We start from the raw sequence: 20142 nt of genomic DNA, 5'->3' as shown, positions 1-20142 counted from the left end.
TCAAACGTAATCATTTTTTCTGGGTACATGATACCATACAGCATCCATATCAAACTTGCGCGGGCCGCACTGACATTAAACTTTCATATCAAGGCGGGGGCCTCAAACTAGTGTCCTGCGGGCCGCGCGTTTGAGACCCCTGTTTTAGCGGGTCTGAAGCCCCCCCTAAAATAGGCCTAATGACGCCACTGTTTGTAATAATAAGAAAATAAAACAACATCGGCGGATTTGATGAGCGAGTAGCCATGTGCTGCGTGAGAGGTAAAAGTGTCGGGATGAAGGCTTTTCCCGAGAGGCACTTAACATGACACCGGACACGGAAAACACACGTGACCTCTCCCACTCTTTGTGTCTCTCACTCCTACACTCCGTGAAGCTACCATTACATTATTAGCGTCTCTCAGTGTGCCATGAAGTGGAGGAAAAAGACCAGCATGCTCTGCTGTACGAACCCCAAAGTATAACCCCAAATAATTGGGGTCACCCGGAGTCACCCTCGTCTGAACTCGCATCAAATATCCTGACTATTCTGATTGGATTGATATATTGTATATTATATTGCATTTCCCGCCCCCCGTGTTGCATAGCGGCGCCGCATCGCCTGTCCCCGTGTGGTTCCGCTGATGGCGAGCAGCGGCGTGTATATAAGAGCTGATCAATGCCATCTTTGTCAAGCCGCTTCTCTGGTGACCGGTGCGCCCGGTGACTAATGGGACCGTTAAAAAAACGACATTCTTGTTCATCGGGTTAACTGGAAGCCATTGCTCATAGGGGGGCTATTTATGAGTGCAGTTCTTGTTATTCGTCCATCAATTTCAATTTTTTTTAATGAATTAATCATGGTTAATCATTGTAAGCATGCCGTTTCTACTGTACTATTTAATAAACAGAAAGATAAATGAATAAATAAATAGCAGAACATATGGATCACACATTAAACTGTGTTATTATGAGCAATGAGGGGTTGAGTTCAAAGACATCACGTAATTTAAGGTCAATTTACTTTTTTTATAGTCCTATTTCTAGACACACACGCACATACATATGCATTACAAAGCTGTTTTCTGATGTTCGGAGTGTCCCTGAATACATCCCGCCCGCGTTCTTGTAATTGAGAATGAGGAAGTGTCGTTCCCATTCCGTGTTCTTGGAATGAGAATGAGGAAGTGTCATTCCCAGGATAAGGAGACTAGAGATGAAAGTTGAAACTGGAGACACAGCGTTCCATTGCTACCACCTTTCACCGATTGGCAGGTTTTTGTCAGCAATATTGTGTACTACGTCCTTGTAGTGTATTAGAGCAAGCTCCAGCATGCCCCCATGACCCAAATGAGGATAAACTTTGTTCCTAAAATTATATTATTTTTGTGAAAATGCAAAAATTTTTCTCTAAATTTTTTGACTTTATTCTTATACAAAAATGTTTTTCCCCGTTTTTGTGTTTTTTTTTTTGGTTAGTTTTTCTTGTGAAATTATATATTTAGAATGTGCTCTCGGGCCACACTTTGGACACCCTTGTTCTGTCCTGTAAAACGACTGCTGACTTGTTTTGTTTTGTTTTTTTCTTTTTAATGGTAATGGTAGGCTGCACGGCGGTCGAGTGGTTAGCGCGCAGACCTCACAGCTAGGAGACCGGAGTTCAATTCCACCCTCGGCCATCTCTGCGTGGAGTTTGCATGTTCTCCCCGTGCATGCGTGGGATTTCTCCGGGTACTCCGGTTTCCTCCCACATTCCAAAAAAAAAAAACATGCTAGGTTAATTAGCGACTCCAAATTGTCCATAGGTATGAATGTGAGTGTGAATGGTTGTTTGTCTATATGTGCCCTGTGATTGGTGATTGTGATTGGCTGGCCACCAGTCCAGGGATTTTAAAAAATAAAAATAAAAATGAAAATAAAAATAAAAATAAAAATAAAAATAAAAATAAAAATGAAAATGAAAATGAAAATGAAAATGAAAATGAAAATGAAAATGAAAATGAAAATGAAAATGAAAATGAAAATGAAAATGAAAATGAAAATGAAAATAAAAATAAAAATAAAAATAAAAATAAAAATAAAAATAAAAATAAAAATAAAAATAAAAATAAAAATAAAGGGCAGCACAGAGGTCGAGTGGTTAGCATGCAGACCTCACAGCTAGGAGACCAGGGGTTCAATTCCACCCTCGGCCGTCTCTGTGTGGAGTTTGCATGTTCTCCCCGTGCATGCGTGGGTTTTCTCCGGGTACTCCGGTTTCCTCCCACATTCCAAAAACATGCTAGGTTAATTAGCGACTCCAAATTGTCCATAGGTATGAATGTGAGTGTGAATGGTTGTTTGTCTATATGTGCCCTGTGATTGGCTGGCCACCAGTCCAGGGTGTACATGACAGCTGGGGTAGGCTCCAGCACCCCCTCAGTGACCCTTGTGAGTATAAGCGGTAGAAAATAAATGAATGAATAAAACAGTTTGAACAAAAATGTTGAGTATGTTTGAGAACACATGCAAGTAAAAAAGAAGAGTGAAGGTACGAAACCTTTACCATGAAACCACAAACCTGGTTTCTGTATGAGTAAGGTCACAGGCGAAATTATGTGGAAATTAGTTCTAAACCGATCCCCCCCCAGTCATAACGGCAAGGCTTTCATTCATTTGCATGCTTCTCTGGGTTTGACTTGACTCAATGATTTTATCGATAGCGAGACTCGATCGTCAGTTGAAGCGAATGACGAAAGGAAACGGGCGCAAGCAAGCCTGGGTGATGACCTGCCCCGACCCATAACTCTTCCCCCCTGAGCAAGGCACCCTGCTGTGATCCAGGAACAGCCATCTGCGGGTCCATTGTGCTGGTAATCGACCCCCGCCTTAAAGATGGCCTCGCATGGAAATGACTGCATTCTTATGGAGAAATGCAAGGTTCCCACCCGCGGTCCGGCACACCGGTTCCTACTGGATCACCTTTTCAGGCCTCAGATATTCCCTTTCCGCATTTCAATGGCGGTCTCCCGAAGAGCGACACAAGAGTCTGAAGGATTAGTCCAACACAATACTTGGGACGGGGAGAATCCCTGACTCAAATAAGGTGGATGATTGACAGCAGTCATTTCAAAGGTGATGAAAACTGTCATCCTTCAAGTGCGTATTTGCACTTTAAGGAAAACTGCACCTTTTTTGGGAAATTTTGGATCTAAAAATAGCATACCCTAGTGAAGATAGGTGGTATAGAAAATTGATGAATGGGCAACAGCAGCCATTTTTTACACCATTTATCCTCACTAGGGTCGCATTGGTATGCTGGAGCCTATCCCAGCTGACTTACAAAGTACAGTATCTGAAAACATTTCCATGCAAAGTGAATTATTCCCTTTTTTTCCTCGTTCTCATCTGATTATCTCAAAGGAATCATATGTTCCTACAATCATACATTCCATGTTTTGAGTTGCTAACAGTCCGTCACCCTTCTGCTTCCTGCCTGACCAAAATTCTACAAGAGAGGGTTTTTCCCACCCCTGATCTTGAAGATACCAAACCAGATCCAGCCAGAGTCGTCACTGACAAGACGTAAACATCACAGCAGACAGTGAATCATCATAAACGTGTCGGTTTACACTATTTTGTTCATAGTTTTAATCAGGGGCGTCACTAGGTTCTGAGGACAAGGGGGGGGGGCTTAGCCCCCTGGAGATGCACAGGATATGAATCAATGTAGTAGACTTAAAAAAAATCCAAAAAAACAAAACTGGGATATAACTTTCCCACTTTTGGACAGATTTAGTCGAGATACTCAATTGTTTTAGGTCACCATTAAATGTACACAAGTACACACAATCTATACTGCAAAACCGCTGCTCAAGCTCTGCAACCATTCTGTCCAGTGGACAGTCATCAATGATATAATAATCATTATTATATTATTCATTAGCCTATTGTTATTATTACTATCATCATTATTCTTCTTCTGATTATTACTACTACTACTACTAGTAGTAGTAGTAGTAGTAGTAGTAGTAGACAAGTATTAACCTGCTTATTGGCTTGCTTATTAGCCTGCTTTTGCCCTATTATGTGAAATTTGTCAGAGATTTTTTTTGTAAAAAAAAAGAAAATCTATAAAAAAAATTAAAAAAATCAATAAAAATGTCAAATTATTTAGGGAGGCTTAAGAACATTTTAGGCCATTTTTTAAAAATAGGCCTAATGATGCCACTGGTTGTAATAATAACAAAATAAAATGTTTTCCCACATTGCATGCCGATGCAAGCAAAAAAAAGGCTTAAATGTTCAGAAAAAAAAAAAAATTAAAAAATCAATAAAAAATATAAAATTATTGAGGGAGGCTAAAGAACATTTTAGGACATTTTTTAAAATAGGCCTAATGATGCCACTGGTTGTAATAAATAAGAAAATTAAATGTTTTCCCTCATTGTTTGCATGCCGCTGCAAGCAAAAAAAGGCTTAAATGTTCAGAAAAATAATCTATAAAAATAAAAAAAATCAATTAAAAAATCAATAAAAAATATAAATTTTTTTAGGGAGGCTTAAGAACATTTTACAACATTTTTTAAAATAGGCCTAATGATGCCACTGGTTGTAATAATAAGAAAATTAAATGTTTTCCCGTATTGCATGCCGCTGCAAGCAAAAAAAAGGCTTAAACGCTCAGAAAAAAATAATTAAAAAATCAATAAAAATATCTAATTATTTATGGAGGCTTAAGAACATTTTAGGCCATTTTTTTTAAATAGGTCTAAATGCCACTGGTGGTAATAATAAAAAAAATAAAATGTTTTCCCACATTGTTTGAATGCCGCTGCAAGCAAAAAAAGGCTTAAATGCTCAGAACTTCATCTTAAACACAACAACTGAAGTTGAGAAGAACCAAATAATAATGGAGCTCCAGAAGAGGACAGCATTTAGCATGACAACATCTGCCTCCATCACCAATCAAGTCAAAGATGACCATTTTAGCCCCCCTGAGAGCCTCTGCATGAATAAGTCACCGTGAGGTGTTCAAGGTCTCTTGCCGCTGTGGTGAAAATGCAGACAAAACACTGAAAGCACATGGCGTGTGACGGCTTCAGATCCTGATCAAAGCTGGACTGGTTTGCAGTAAATTTACCGACCGTGGCCGCGGCGTGCATGCACGGCCGCTCTTGAAGAGGACACAAGTACATTAGTCACAGGGTGCACGTCTGATCAGACGCGCGGCGCTCATCCACCATGGCTTCTTCTTATCACACTCAAAAGGCTTTCATTTTTAACGTGTGTCACTTCAAAACAAAATTATCTTTATTACTACATTTTTATATTTTGCACAGCCAGAGTTAGTTTTTTTTAACCCCCATTCAAATAATTAAATCTGCTCACAAAAAATAATAGTGATAATTAAGAGGATACATGTTTACATACCATTTGATCACAATTACCCAAGCAAGGCAAATATGCTGACTGGCCTACAAACATGCCACCAGTGTAATTATTTCATATATTTATGTAATCATTGGATAAAAATGATGAATTTGGAATGAATTAGACCAGCGGTTCTCAACCGGTCTCATCCTGGGACCCGCGTTTTCCCACCGTCATTTAGAGGTGACCCGTTTTGCAGAGGGATTTTTATTGACAAATAAGACTTCAAAAAGTCAAAAAATCAAATCAAATAAAAAAAATATTGTCAAAAATAATTGCATGTGCAAAATTGGATTTTGGAGCACAAAATTCATAATAATAGGAATGTCCACTACAGAAAATGTATAATATGAAATGACATACCGTTACAAATATATTTTGAAAATTGACTTCAGGAAATGAGCCTAAATATTTATAATAATATTTTAATATTTTAAATACTTAATTTTTCTTGTTGTCTGCGACCCATCTTTGGGTTCCGAACCGCCGGTTGAGAACAACAATTAAAATGAGTCACATTTGTAATAGATTAAAGGCAATTTTCCAATAAATTAATCATGATTAATCATCATTTGCAACTGTATGCCCATGTTTCCTGTATTTCATTACTATAAAAAAAGATAAATGACAAGACAGACTTGTCTACATTTGTGTGCATTAAGTGCTACAAATGATCTGAATAATCAAAATAAGGCTTAGAAGTTATTTCTGGCAAAAATTATATCTTTATAAGAAGTGGCTACACATACTTTCTTTAGATAAGATTTGTTTTTCTTTTTCAGGATGGAACCTTTTTTTTTTCAACTTGAAATTGAGCTTTTCTCTTTTTTGTCTTGTTCGTCAGCTTCATTCATTCATCCATTATTTCTTGACAAATGCATCCTTTGGCGATATAAAGTAAATAGAAATCTACCAAAAAAAAAAATCCAAAAACATTTAGACTCATCACAAAAAAAAAGACTGTTTCTGCGTTTTTCGGTTCTTTAGTAATCGGTAGTAGAACATAGATACGTTTCAGGAAAGTGGTGGACTATTATTAAACACAATTATTTAACAAAAACAAAAAATACAATTGATTGACAAACATAACGCTGTGTACTACTGTTTTAAAATGTTTTATTATTTTTATTATTATTATTAAAAATGTAATAAACATAATGCCGCGTACTACAGTTTTAAAATGTTTTATTATTATTAAAAATGTATTATACATAACGCCGCATACTACAGTTTTAAAATGTTTTATTATTATTATTAAACATTTATTAAACATAATGATGTGTACGATAGTTTTAATGTTTTATTATTATTATTATTCATTTATTCATTCATTCATTTTCTACCGCTTTTTCCTCATTATTATTAAATATTTATTAAACATAACGCCATGTACTACAAACTTAAAATGTTTTTATTATTATTATTATTATTATTATTACAAATGTATTCAAAATAACGCTGTGTATTATAGTTTTAAAATGTTTTATTATTATTATTATTATTATTATTAAAAATGTATTAAACATAATGCCACGTACTGCTGTTTTAAAATGTTTTATTATTAAAAATGTATTAAACATAATGCCGCATACTACAGTTTTAAAATGTTTTATTATTATTATTATTAAAAATGTATTAAACATAATGCCGCGTACTACAGTTTTAAAATGTTTTATTATTATTAAAAATGTATTAAACATAACGCTGCATACTACAGTTTTAAAATGTTTTATTATTATTATTATTATTATTAAAAATGTATTAAACATAATGATGTGTACGATAGTTTTAATGTTTTATTATTATTATTATTATTAAATATTTATTAAACATAACGCCATGTACTACAAACTTAAAATGTTTTATTATTATTATTATTACAAATGTATTCAACATAACGCCGTGTACTATAGTTTTAAAATGTTTTATTATTATTATTATTATTAAAAATTGATTAAACATAACGCCGTGTACTACAGTTTTCACACTTGGAATCGAACTATGAGCGTGCACGTGTCGAAATGTCCCTACAACACGATGTACCAGCTGCCTCTTCCTGTCATGTGTGTTTCTCCTTTCTCTCACAATGTACACCTGCTACTACTTAAATTGCTCTCAAGCCTCATCCATTGGCGAGGGGTTGCATCAGCACCTTCTTGAGCCTCTCATGCAAAACAAAACAAAAAAAAACAACAACCCGTAAAAGACACGTTGGTGGGTTTATAAAAACATACTATAACTACATCTTTGGTATGAGTTGAAAACAACACAAAGTATCCAAAGAGTAATCATGTACTCGTGTGTCATACGTGTGCGGGAAAAACGGCATCTCGCTCACGTGGCGATCAAACAGCAGCAAATTCCATGTTCCGTGTTGCGTCATGGAGGGTCAAAATTCCAAGGACGTTTGGTGACCAACATAGCCAAAGGTAGTCTACTACTTTCCATGGATCACAGCTAGAAATAAACACAACTAAACAAGATTGTTGTGAAAAATATTTTTTCATGTATGTGTACTTTATAAGTACAAGTACATGTATTTTAATACATGTATTTATTTGAATATCGCGGGAAGGTTAATATTACATCTACTGTTTTAAAGAAAGTGCTAAAACATCCCACAGCAAAGCAATGTAATGTAATGTAGATAACAACAGACAATACAATACAAACGAATAATGCAGAATAACCAACAACTATTTGCCATTGACAACAACAGCGCAGCAAAGCACTCTGGGAAACAGGAAGAGATTCCGCATGGAGCACCAAATGTGCTGCCCTATCGGCATATCGGTTATCAAGATCGGACATCCCTATTGGTTATTACTAAAAAACAATTGCGAGATTTTTTTTTCATGTATGTGTACTTTATAAGTACTTATCTTTAATCTATGTATTTATTTGAATATCGTGGGCAGGTTAATATTGCATGTACTGTTTTAAAGAAAGTGCTAAAACATCCCACAGCAAAGTAATGTAATGTAATGTAATGTAATGTAGATAACAACAGACAATACAATACAAACGAATAATGCAGAATAACCAACAACTATTTGCCATTGACAACAACAGCGCAACACAATGTGCCTGGTGGGCGGATGAGCTGGCAGTGTGTACAAGGTGCAAACCGCCTTCCAGCACCTGCACGTAACACGACACCTCCGGCAGGTTCCCGCCTAAACGGGGTTAAATATGAATGGCGGGCATCCATTCATAAGGTGATTTGTGACGGGAGGGGAACATGACTCAGCGAGCAGAGACACAGTCGGCTGATTGGCCGAGAGAGTGAAACTTTCTTTTATGGCCAAAGGAGGAAGTGAGTCAGGGCGAAACTACACGCAACCAATCAACTGTCACTTTGACACGGCGCTTCAATGAACGACTGGCGACTGGGATTTTTCACATCATAACTGTAATAGGTCATAAATTAAAATAAAATAAAATAAAATAAAATAAAATAAAATAAAATAAAATAAAATAAAATAAAATAAAATAAAATAAAATAAAATAAAATAAAATAAAATAAAAGGCGGCACGGCGGTCAAGTGTTTCGCGCGCAGACCTCACAGCTAGGAGACCAGGGTTCAATTCCACCCTCGGCCATCTCTGTGTGGAGTTTGCATTGCAGTTTTCTCCGGGTACTCCGGTTTCCTCCCATATTCCAAAAACATGCTAGGTTAATTGGCGACTCCAAATTGTCCATAGGTATGAATGTGAGTGTGAATGGTTGTTTGTGTTAAGTTGCTGTGTGATGAATTTAGTGCTGTTAGTAATGTGTTCTTTGAAAGATGACACAGTGTGTCAGACTGTTGACCTCTTGAGATTTTTGATGGGTTGACAATTTAGACTCCAATTTTGTTTGACTCCAAATTGTCCATAGGTATGAATGTGAGTGTGAATGGTTGTTTGTCTATATGTGCCCTGTGTTTGGCTGGCCACCAGTCCAGGGTGTACCCCGCCTCTCGCCCGAAGACAGCTGCAACCCTCGTGAGGAAAAGCGGTAGAAAATGAATAAAAATAAAAATAAAAATAAAAATAAAAATAAAAATAAAAATAAAAATAAAAATAAAAATAAAAATAAAAATAAAAATAAAAATAAAAATAAAAATAAAAATAAAAATAAAAATAAAAATAAAAATAAAAATAAAAATAAAAATAAAAATAAAAATAAAAATAATACACATTGGTTTCTTTTGTTATGTGTCTGGCACAGGTGTGCCAAAAGCAGTTTTCTTCACGGATGTACTACTACCACAGTATCAGAGCCAGTATCGAGTCATACAAAGGTTTTTGTATGATTTGTTTTTTTACAAACCCCGAGGCTGTGTGTGTGTATGTGTGTGTGCGTGTGGAAGTGACAGATCACCCGCCCCCGCTTTTTGCATTTTCGTTGAAATGTTTGACTAGTCTCAAAACTTCAAAACAATCCGATGACGGATGGCTTGAGAATCCGGTAACATAACGGCACCATCCTGGTCTTCCCTCTCAACGTTGAGGTTCACCTTTCACCGATTTGCCATTTTGTGCGTGGACATCACGGGTTAGCGACAGAGCTCAAGAAACATTGAAACCAGAGATGTTGGCCTTGAACATCTCACGGTGACTTATTCATACAGAGCCACAACCAGTGGCGTCATTAGGCCTATTTTTAAAAAATGGCCTAAAATGTTCTTAAGCCCCCCTAAATCATTTGATATATATTTTTAATTGTCTTTATTGATTTTTAAAATGTTTTTATTTTTTATTGATTTTTTTTTTTTTTACAAAAAAATCTCTGACGCCCCTGATTAAAACAACTGTTTTTTGGAATGAGAAAATGAGTTTATATGAGCTAGCTAACAACGGACGTTATCCCTATTTTGACGCTAAAGCCCTCACAACTTCTATTTACGTAACTAACTTGTATATTAACCAAGCTACAGTGATATTATTATTGTAGCAGCTAACATTATCTGCCGGACTAACACGGCGCCTCACTAATCGCTAATTGCTAGTCTCAGCGTCATTCACACACGGACGAGTGGGTACTGACTAGCTCTCCGTTTGCCACCAGCATTTTTGATGGCTCCCGAGGACTGCAGCACACGTCTTGTGCTGGAAGACACAGCCATCCCAAAGAGAGCGGACATCGGAAGTGTTGTCGCTGTTATTGTTGTATCGTTGTTGTTGTAGCGTTAAGTATCAATGGGTATCAATGCGCCGTGGTGAGAAGTTTGGGTATTGTTTTTAATTTTTTTTTTTACCGAGCTCCAAACATTTTCAGGTCATAATTATGCCTTTCTTCCCACAATATTTTGACTTTATTCCCATTATAAAAGTTTTCCCTCCATAATTGTCCAAAAATGAACACTTTTTTTTATGTTTATAATATTTATTTATTTTCCCGTCTATTTTTTTAATATAATATTTTGACTTTACTGTTGTTAAAATAATTTTTCATTCCTGCTGTTTTTTTTTTTTATATTTTCCAACCATTTCTAAACATTTTCTGGTCATAATTATGCCTTTCTTCCCACAATATTTTGACTTTATTCCCATTATAAAAGTTTTCCCTCCATAATTTTCCAAAAATGAACACTTTTTTTATGTTTATAATATTTATTTATTTTCCCGTCTATTTTTTTATATAATATTTTGACTTTACTGTTGTTAAAATAATTTTTCATTCCTGCTGTTGTTTTTTTTTTTAATATTTTCCAACCATTTCTAAACATTTTCTGGTCATAATTATGCCTTTCTTCCCACAATATTTTGACTTTATTCCCATTATAAAACTTTTCCCTCCATAATTTAAAAAAAATGTACACTTTTTTTGGAATGATAATAATAATATTTATTTATTTTCACATCAATATATAAATTTAACATTTCAACTCAATACTGGCAAAAATTTAACCTTATATTATTATGATTATTTTCTTGTAAAATTGCATTTTATTTTGCAATATTTTGAGTTTACACTTGTAAAAATGGAAGCTGTTTTTCCTTTCCTCCTGTTGGATTTTATTTTAAGTATTTTAACTTCCTTCTTGTAAATTTTCTCTTCTTATAATTTTTATTTTTTAAATTTTTATTCAGCTTTTCCATACTAAAAAAATGTCAACACAAAGCATGTTTGTATAGTTTTAGTTTTCCCCTCGTAAAACAATTCTAAATGCATATAAAAGATGAATAAATTAACATTTAATGTTATTTTAATATATATTTAAAATAACCAAAGCAGGAAGTATTCAGTTTTGTCGAATTAGGCAGCCTTAACGAGAAAAAGGCTATCAGAGAACAAGAAGGTAAATCAGCAACAGCGAGAGAGGGAGACAAGGCACACAGGAGTCAAACCAAGACCATCCCGATTCTGTCGAGCTGCCACAAAATGTTCCGCCATTTGGTGGAAAAATCCGAGTCGTCAATCACCTAGCACGTTATCACGGTGCGGAGAGAAGCCGGAAAGAGGAACGGGATACGACAAACTGCTGCTTAGCATGAAGCAACTCGCAAATCAAGACATCTCTGCTCTCACCAAGGGTTGATGAGTTTGACCTTGACGAGGTACAAGGAGGAGGAACACACACACACACACACACACACACACACATACACACTTACCTTGAGGAAGGTTGTCCACTCAGACAACTGTGATGACGATCCATTTCTGTACAACAAAGACACACACAAATAGCAAGTCAGAAGCTGAGGTGAACCATGAGGTCAATGCTGCAAATTGTGTGCATCATACACTTCACACACACACACACACACACACACACAAAAGCGACATGACTTGATGTTAATGAAACGATGACGCCCTTTTGTCCAGCCAGCAAGAACTAAAAGCTTTGGGATGTATGACACACCACCAGCAGCCGTATATCATGTCAACGTGTGTAAGGACGGCTAGCTCGCGTACTGCAGGATGTGTCACTGCTGCAAAGGGGGGGTCTGGAGGCCAACTCATGTCTGGTCTGATTCCTGCTGAGTCACCAAACAACCAGGCGACCGGTTGCCCGGCTTTGGACCACGACGATTGGTCGTTCTGGTCCTACAAAGCTATCCGGCCTAGCCAAGCCTAACCTAGCCTAACACTGAAGATGTGGCATAAGCAGTACGACAAAGTTGGTTTTTCTCGTTTTGTCTGACTTCAATGTTATCTTCTTGATGAAGCAGGAGCATCCAAAGCTTTTCCACCGAGGGCCACACATGAAAAATGAAAGGGTGCAAGGGCCACTTGGACGTTTTGTAATGCAGAAATGCTATGAAGTTGGATATGTATTTGTTTTTAATGCAACTCAGTTCTATTTTTTATATAATATTTTGACTTTACTGTTGTAAAAATAATTTTTCATTCCTGCTGTTGTTTTTTTTTTTATATTTTCCAAAAATTTTCTGGTCATAATTATGCCTTTCTTCCCACAATATTTTGACTTTATTTTCATTATAAAAAATTATCCTCCATCATTTTTCAAAAATGTACACTTTTTTTAATGTTTACAATATGTATTAATTTTCTCATCTATATTTTAGATAATATTTTGACTTTACTGTTGTAAAAATAATTTTTCATTCCTGCTGTTTTTTTAAAATATATTTTCCAACCATTTCTAAACATTTTCAGGTCATAATTATGCCTTTCTTCCCACAAAATCTTGACTTTATTCCCATTATAAAACTTTATCCTCCATAATTTTTCAAAAATTTACACTTTTTTTAATGTTTATAATATTTATTTATTTTCTCATCTATTTTTATATAATATTTTGACTTTACTGTTGTAAAAATAATGTTTCATTCCTGCTGTTGTTTTTTTTTTATTTACCAAACATTTTCTGGTCATAATGATGCTTTTCTTCCCACAATATTTTGACTTTATTCCCATTATAAAACTTTTCCCTCCATAATTTTACAAAATTATACACTTTTTTTGAATGTTTCTAATAATTTCTATTTATTTTCTCGTCAATATACAAATCTATGATTTCAACTCAATACTGGCAAAAATTTAACCTTATATTATTACGATTATTTCCTTGTAAAATTGCATTTTTTTTTGCAATATTTTGAGTTTACACTTGTGAAATCGCAGCTGTTTTTCCTTTCCTGCTGTTGGATTTTATTTTAAGTATTTTAACTTCCTTCTTGTAATTTTTTTTCTTCTTATAATTCTGTTTTATTCAGCTTTTCCATACTATATAAATGTCAACACAAAGCATGTTTGTATAGTTTTAGTTTTCCCCTCATAAAAAATTATAAATGTATATATAAACGATGAATAAATGAACATGTATTGTTATTTTTTAGCTGTTTTTCCTTTCCTGCTGTTACACGTAATGGTAAATACTGTATGTGATTTTTTAAAATAGCAATTTCAACAGATACTAAATGATGCAAAAAAAAACTCTGAAGAATATCAAAGTTGGCCCCCGCATGCTTCTTTTGTTCCGCATGCGTCCCTCGCAGGAAAAGGTTTGGACACCCCGGCCTTAACCAAGACGGCGCTCTTGGCTAGTTAGTCACTGCAAACTTTAGTTGTGCAGAAAAGTAGCCGCTTGAACCCGCAGGATCTTATTTTAAATTCTAGTCCAGCGATACTAAATATATACCGACCAATTACAGGGAAAAGTATATTCAATGACACACAAGACATCGAGACTTTTTTCCATTTCCTGTAATGATAGTGCCACAAAAGGTCACGTCGGATCGGAATATTTTTGAAAAGAACAGAAAAATTAGTCGGTACAAAATAATGGCACAGCAGTTATTTCTAATAATGACATGAAATCAAGTTATATACAGAAACAGAAACTCCACAAACTCATACAGAATAGGCAAAAAGTGCCACTGTAATTTGACCAAAAATAAATAGGACACTAGCATGACTCCAAAGGAGCATGGGTGTTACATCATACTGCAGCACACGCATGTGGGTGGGTGTTTATTAGCAAAAGCTATTCAAAATGCTAAGTGGGATCCGTAACGTCAAAACACCTTACGAGTAATATAGTACTGTGGAATAAATACATAATTATTTTTACCACATACATTTTTGGATGTTTTACATGCACAGTAGATTTTGTATTTGATATTTTTATTCATTCATTTTCTACCGCTTATCCTCACGAGGGTCGCGCGTGCTGGAGCCTATCCCAGCTGTATTCGGGCGAGAGGCGGGGTACACCCTGGACTGGTGGCCAGCCAATCACAGGGCACATATAGACAAACAATATTACCAATTTTACAAAAAAAAATGCAATTTTACGAGAAAAAGAAAATAATTTTAAAGAAAATAATTATAATAATATAAGGTAAAATTTTTAACAGTATCGATTTGAAATATTACATTTAGATATTGAAGAGAAAATAGTAAATATTAAAGTAAATATTACCAGAAACATGCAAAAAAAAAGTGATTCATGCTGCAACATGCTTTTGTGTTGACATTTATTTTGTATAGAAAAGCTGAATAAAAATTAAAAAAAATAAAAATAATAAGAAGAGAAAATTTACAAGATGAAATTAAAATACTTGAAATAAAATCCAACAGCAGGAAAGGAAAAACAGCTGCGATTTTACAAATGTAAACTCAAAATATTACCAAAAAATACAATTTTACAAGAAAATAATCATAATAATATAAGGTAATTTTTTTACCAGTATTGATTTGAAATATTACATTTTGATATTGAAGAGAAAATAGTAAATATTAAAGTAAATATGATTAGAAACATGCAAAAAAGTGATTAATGACCAGGGTCGAATCCCTCGAAATGTCTAAGATGTACGGCATTCACAGTGAATGCTTCAACATGCTTTTGTGTGTTGACATTTATTTCATATAGAAAAGCTGAATAAAAATTAAAAAATAAAAACAATAAGAAGAGAAAATTTACAAGAAGGAAGTTAAAATAAAATCCAACAGCAGGAAAGGAAAAACAGCTGCAATTTTGTAAAGTGTAAACTCAAAATATTACCAAAAAATGAAATTTAACAAGAAAATAATTCTAATAATGTAAGGTTACATTTTTACCAGTATTGATTTGAAATATTAAATTTAAATATCGAAGAGAAAATAAGTAAATATTATTACAAACATGCAAAAAAAGTGATTAATGACCAGGGTCGAATCCCTCGAAATGTCTAAGATGTACGGCATTCACAGTGAATGTGGCCTTTTATTGTGGCCAGCCCAAGGTGCACATGTGTAATACGCCTGCTTGCTGTCTAATTAACGTCTTAATTCATATCATGTCAACAAAGCAGAAGTAGTACACAAATAACTGTGTGTTATATTTGTTATTTTGTTGTTGTACATCATTACTGTATAGTACTGTAGAATGGAGAAGTAGTACACAAATAACTGGGTGTTATATTTGTTATTTTGTTGTTGTATTTCCAGCCATATTGTTTACGTGTCTCCCACAGCAGAAGAAGACGCAAGCGTTTTGCGGACACAGTGTGGAGATAAACGGCGGCCGGCGATTTTGCTGATGCATTTTTGCATTGCTCTTTTGAACGCATATTGTTTTGAGAAGCCATACACTTCACTTAAATGGGTTAAGCAACTAAGCCGAAATACTGTACGTTCCTTGTCACGGAAATCCGACCAGAAGCGGACGTACGGGGACCAAATAGGGTGGCAAGTCGCCGTTGATGCACTACCTCGGAGACCGATGGACGACGAACAAAACCGTATCAAACCACACTTTGACGCATTGACTGCACAACTAAATCTCCTTAATTTCTCTATGGAATCATAGCTGGACAAGAATCTGCCGGTGGGGGTCCCTGGGTGTCATCTTGGTGACTGTGTTCACCCCCTCACCCCCTCCACTCCCCCCACTCAGGGACCAGAACAATGTCTGACAACCAACTGTGACACAATGATCAGACTCCAGCATTCCCAACTCGCTCCGGCCCCCGAGACGGGAATCAAACGTACTGTAAATAGCTTACGGATGTTCCAGGATTCCGTCTGTGTAGCCAAATCTTGGGGGGGGGGGCTTTGTGTACATTTCTTCCCCACAACTTCTGATCGGCAACACTGAGCCATGCAATGGAGCCGGATGACTGACTGACTGACTGACTGCCTGCAGCTCCAAACACAAAATGGCCGACTCCCTGTGCCTGAACACAAAATGGCTGCCGCTGATTCAATATTTAAAACCATCCGCCCTCTGAAACAACATGAAATATGCATGCAATTCTAAAATTAAACTCCATGTAGAGTAGAGATGAGGTATGACCGGCGTGGGTAGAAAGCGTACTGTCGCTTTAAGAAAAAACACATTAAGTTATCATATTGATTTTATGTGATTTTATTTGATTTTAGTTGATATATTGATTAGAACAGATTTTATATTCAGGAATTAATATGGCTTCTTTAAAATTTTTACTCCAGTATTTGAGTATTTACTTGTCTTTATTTAATTTATGTATTTTAATTAATTATTCTATTTTACCACTCGGTTCCATTTTTTATTCTTTCCTTTTCCTTTACACGGCACAAGCTACTGTATATGGTGGCATTTTCTGAAATTACTGATATAAGCAAACACGTACAAGAGCAGCACTTTGTAGAAATTAAATAAAAGTAAATTAAATAAAAGTAAATAAATAAGAAAAAGTTCAGCCTGTTTTGATTTTTCTTTTTTTGTGTTCAAAATTAATGAAAAATCCTGAATGGATTTGGATGAAAATTTCAGGAATTGTTGGAAATGGGATATGGAAGAAGTGATGACATTTTTTTTTTGGGAGGGGTGAGGGGCGTATTGATCCTGGCACTTTTTTAAAGGACTTTTTAACATTGTGAGATTGGATAATTTTCACATTTTTGGTCTGAGAACTCCACAAAAAAATGGTCAGAGCTCTCAGGACAAGTCGGCAACAGGTCCAAAAAATTTTTTTTTTATTATTTTGGTGGTGCGGGGGTACTGTGGCACTTCTTGGTTTTGTACTTAATAATATAACATAAGCTAAAATGCTGGTACTGATCATTTTATCTTATTTTTAAAGCACTTTTAGAAATAAAAAGTATGAAAACGGCCCTGATTTTTACCAATGCGGCCCTCGCCGGAGGAAGAATTCCCAAAAATGAAAAGAGTGATTTAACTTCACCAACCTGGAGTGATTCCTCTGCCGTTGTTTCATCCTGCAGGGACGAATCCTGTGAAGGAGAAAACGGTAAAAATGTTATTCATGTATTTAAAATTTGAATTTGCTGCTGTTTCTTTTTTTTTTAAATGATATTTATAATAACTTTCTCATTTGTTGGGAAGATTATACAAAGGGGAAATAATGAATGTAATTATCAGTCAAACTCACAGGGCGGTAATGCTGGGGAAAATGTATTTAATTTCAATGTTTTCATACATAACACACATTTCTTAGAGATATGATTTAAAAAAATCAATAAAAATTTGCTGTTTTGTGGGGATTCCGGCTTCCAAACTGAGGTTGAATTTTTCCATTTCATTTCTAAAAACACCGGCACATCATTATGAAACGAATAATATCTTAACACCCCGCTTGCCCCCCCTCAATCTCTTTCGTTTTTAAAGCAGCAGTACTGTGTTTTCACGTTTTTGTTGCAGATACTTTACTTTTTTTAATAGATTGTTTTTCAATAATTGCTGTTTTTTTAAGGACAGCAAAATAAAACTGAGCGTATTTGGAATGATTCTTTTTACATTTACAAACAAAGCAAATTAATATAAATAATAACCAAGTGAGGGTGAATAAATAACAAATTCCTGAATGTTTAACAGGGAATAAATTCATCAAATATTTTTTTTGTTAAATTTGTTAAATCCAGACATTAAAAAGTGACATTTTCATATCATGAAATTTAATAAGAAAGATTAGATACACTTTTTTTTTTTAGTTTTTTTACATAATCTCTTCCTATAAATCTACAAATCTGTGCCTTTTATTATTAAATATTGTAAAGAAATAATTAGCATTACATTCAATGCAAAGCATATCCAAAACAAAGTCAAATATGATCTTTTGTTGTGAGATTGGCATATTTTACAAGCGAGTGATATTCTCCTAGAAATGTATGATTCAGTAGCAAATTTTAATTGCACGTTTGCTGGAAACATGACAATAGACTTTTGTCATGACGTTGACTCACGGATTCTTCCACAAGATGCCCAAATCCCCCTGACGGCTTCACAAAGCCTCTTTTCACAGCCTGACACAAATCTTTCCCCAAATACGGTACACCTTTTCCGGGAAGGGGAGCCTCCATCTTTATGGATTTTCTGGGAACACGCTGGTGTCACCCAGGGATTTGGTTTTTTTTTACACATAATTTAGTCAACATAAAAGTCATATAGTTTATATTTTTATATTAAATCAGTTCTAGTTGAATAGAAAATACTTTTTTTGTTATTAACATCATTTCAATCAGTTTTTTATATCAATTTAGCTCTAATTTCATACAATTTTACAGTTCTGATGATTTTCTGTATATAAGGAACATCTGTAGAATTAAATATCGAAAAAAAAGTTAGTAATATCATTTAATTCTGTTTTAAATGACCTTTTTAGGCCCTTTGGAATTAAATATAGGACAATGAATGTTTGAGTATGAAGTTAAAATACATAAAATAAATAAGTAATGCTGTTTTCAACAACAAAAACAAGACATTTTAATTTAAATGAAAACATGTATCATTTTTGTATCATTTTGAAGTTGTAATCAATTCGAGAGAATGCTAAATTATAGACTGGTCATATTTTTCATCTCGTTTCATATTATCTACATACCGTATTGTATATAACTGTTGATTTTGTTAATACTTGGGTTGTTTATATTGTTTATTTTTCTATATTGTGTATTTTTGTACTGCTTAACTGATTCTGTACTCCACTGAGGGACGAATAAAGCATATCATATCTTATCTATACAAATTTCCCCACTGAGGGACGAATAAAGGCATATCTTAAGGCATATCTTAATCTTATCTTATCTTAAATGTTAGTTTTAAAATGGTTTTCATGCAAAAAAAAAAGTCCTGAATCTTTTATTTGGAATGGCCTGGGAATGGGAATCTAATCAAACATTTTGGAAACAACAGAAACTGTTGAAAATATTATTTAAAAAAAACAAAATTTTCTTTTATGGAAGAAAATGAATGTTTTATGTAAAAAAAAAAAGTCACATGAAATAAGTCAATAGTTTTCTTTCAAAAAGAAGGCCTCAGTCTCCAAAGCATCATGATAATTTAAAAAAAAAAAGCGGGGGGGTGGGTGGGATAGGAGGGGCCTGGCATGGACGATGTGACCTAATATGGTCAACAAAAGCAGCGGAGTACAGTAACATCCAAACAGGGGGATGGGGGGGGGGGTGCAACCCAGCCCAGTGGACAGGAAATCTGAGAGACATGGGAGGTCGCCTAATAAGGTTGTCGTGGGGGGAGCGAACAGACAGACGAGCCGTCTGATTGGTTCGAGATTTGAATTTCTGCCTCCTCTGGTGTCCAATCAGACGCTTTCTACTTAGACTGTTTTTTTTAAATTCCAGCCTGTGTGTGTGTGAGAAAGAGAGAGAGAGAGAGCTGTTCAGCCTAAAGGGAAGGAGTGTGTGTGTTTTAAAACTGAACCAACACCTGACGGGTATATCGGTGTTGCGGTGCACGCAGAACCCCCGTGGAACCAATCGGCATGGCGATGACGCCATGTGCGCTCCATTTGTTTGCTGACACACGCCTTGTTGGCATCCGGGACGGGACTTTTTGGCTCATACTGAGGGGGGGG

General features: G+C 35.1%; 1 protein-coding gene across 6 annotated transcripts in view; it reads right to left on the bottom strand.

Annotated features, from left to right (window-relative positions):
• rps6kb1a (ribosomal protein S6 kinase b, polypeptide 1a) overlaps window positions 1-20142 on the bottom strand; it is a 78456-nt gene that overhangs the window by 27648 nt on the left and 30666 nt on the right. For all 6 annotated transcript variants that reach the window (XM_058088264.1, XM_058088260.1, XM_058088266.1 and 3 more), the window contains 2 exons: window positions 17501-17545; window positions 11995-12040 (listed from right to left, as the gene is read on the bottom strand). The gene's annotated coding sequence lies outside the window, so the exon portion shown is untranslated. The remainder of the gene's footprint in view (window positions 1-11994; window positions 12041-17500; window positions 17546-20142) is intronic.

This window comes from Doryrhamphus excisus, chromosome 11, assembly GCF_030265055.1.
Source record: "Doryrhamphus excisus isolate RoL2022-K1 chromosome 11, RoL_Dexc_1.0, whole genome shotgun sequence".
Taxonomy (NCBI): Eukaryota; Metazoa; Chordata; class Actinopteri; order Syngnathiformes; family Syngnathidae; genus Doryrhamphus; species Doryrhamphus excisus.
The sequence above is the reverse complement of the archived record's forward strand: the minus strand, read 5'-3'. Positions and strand labels throughout refer to the sequence as shown.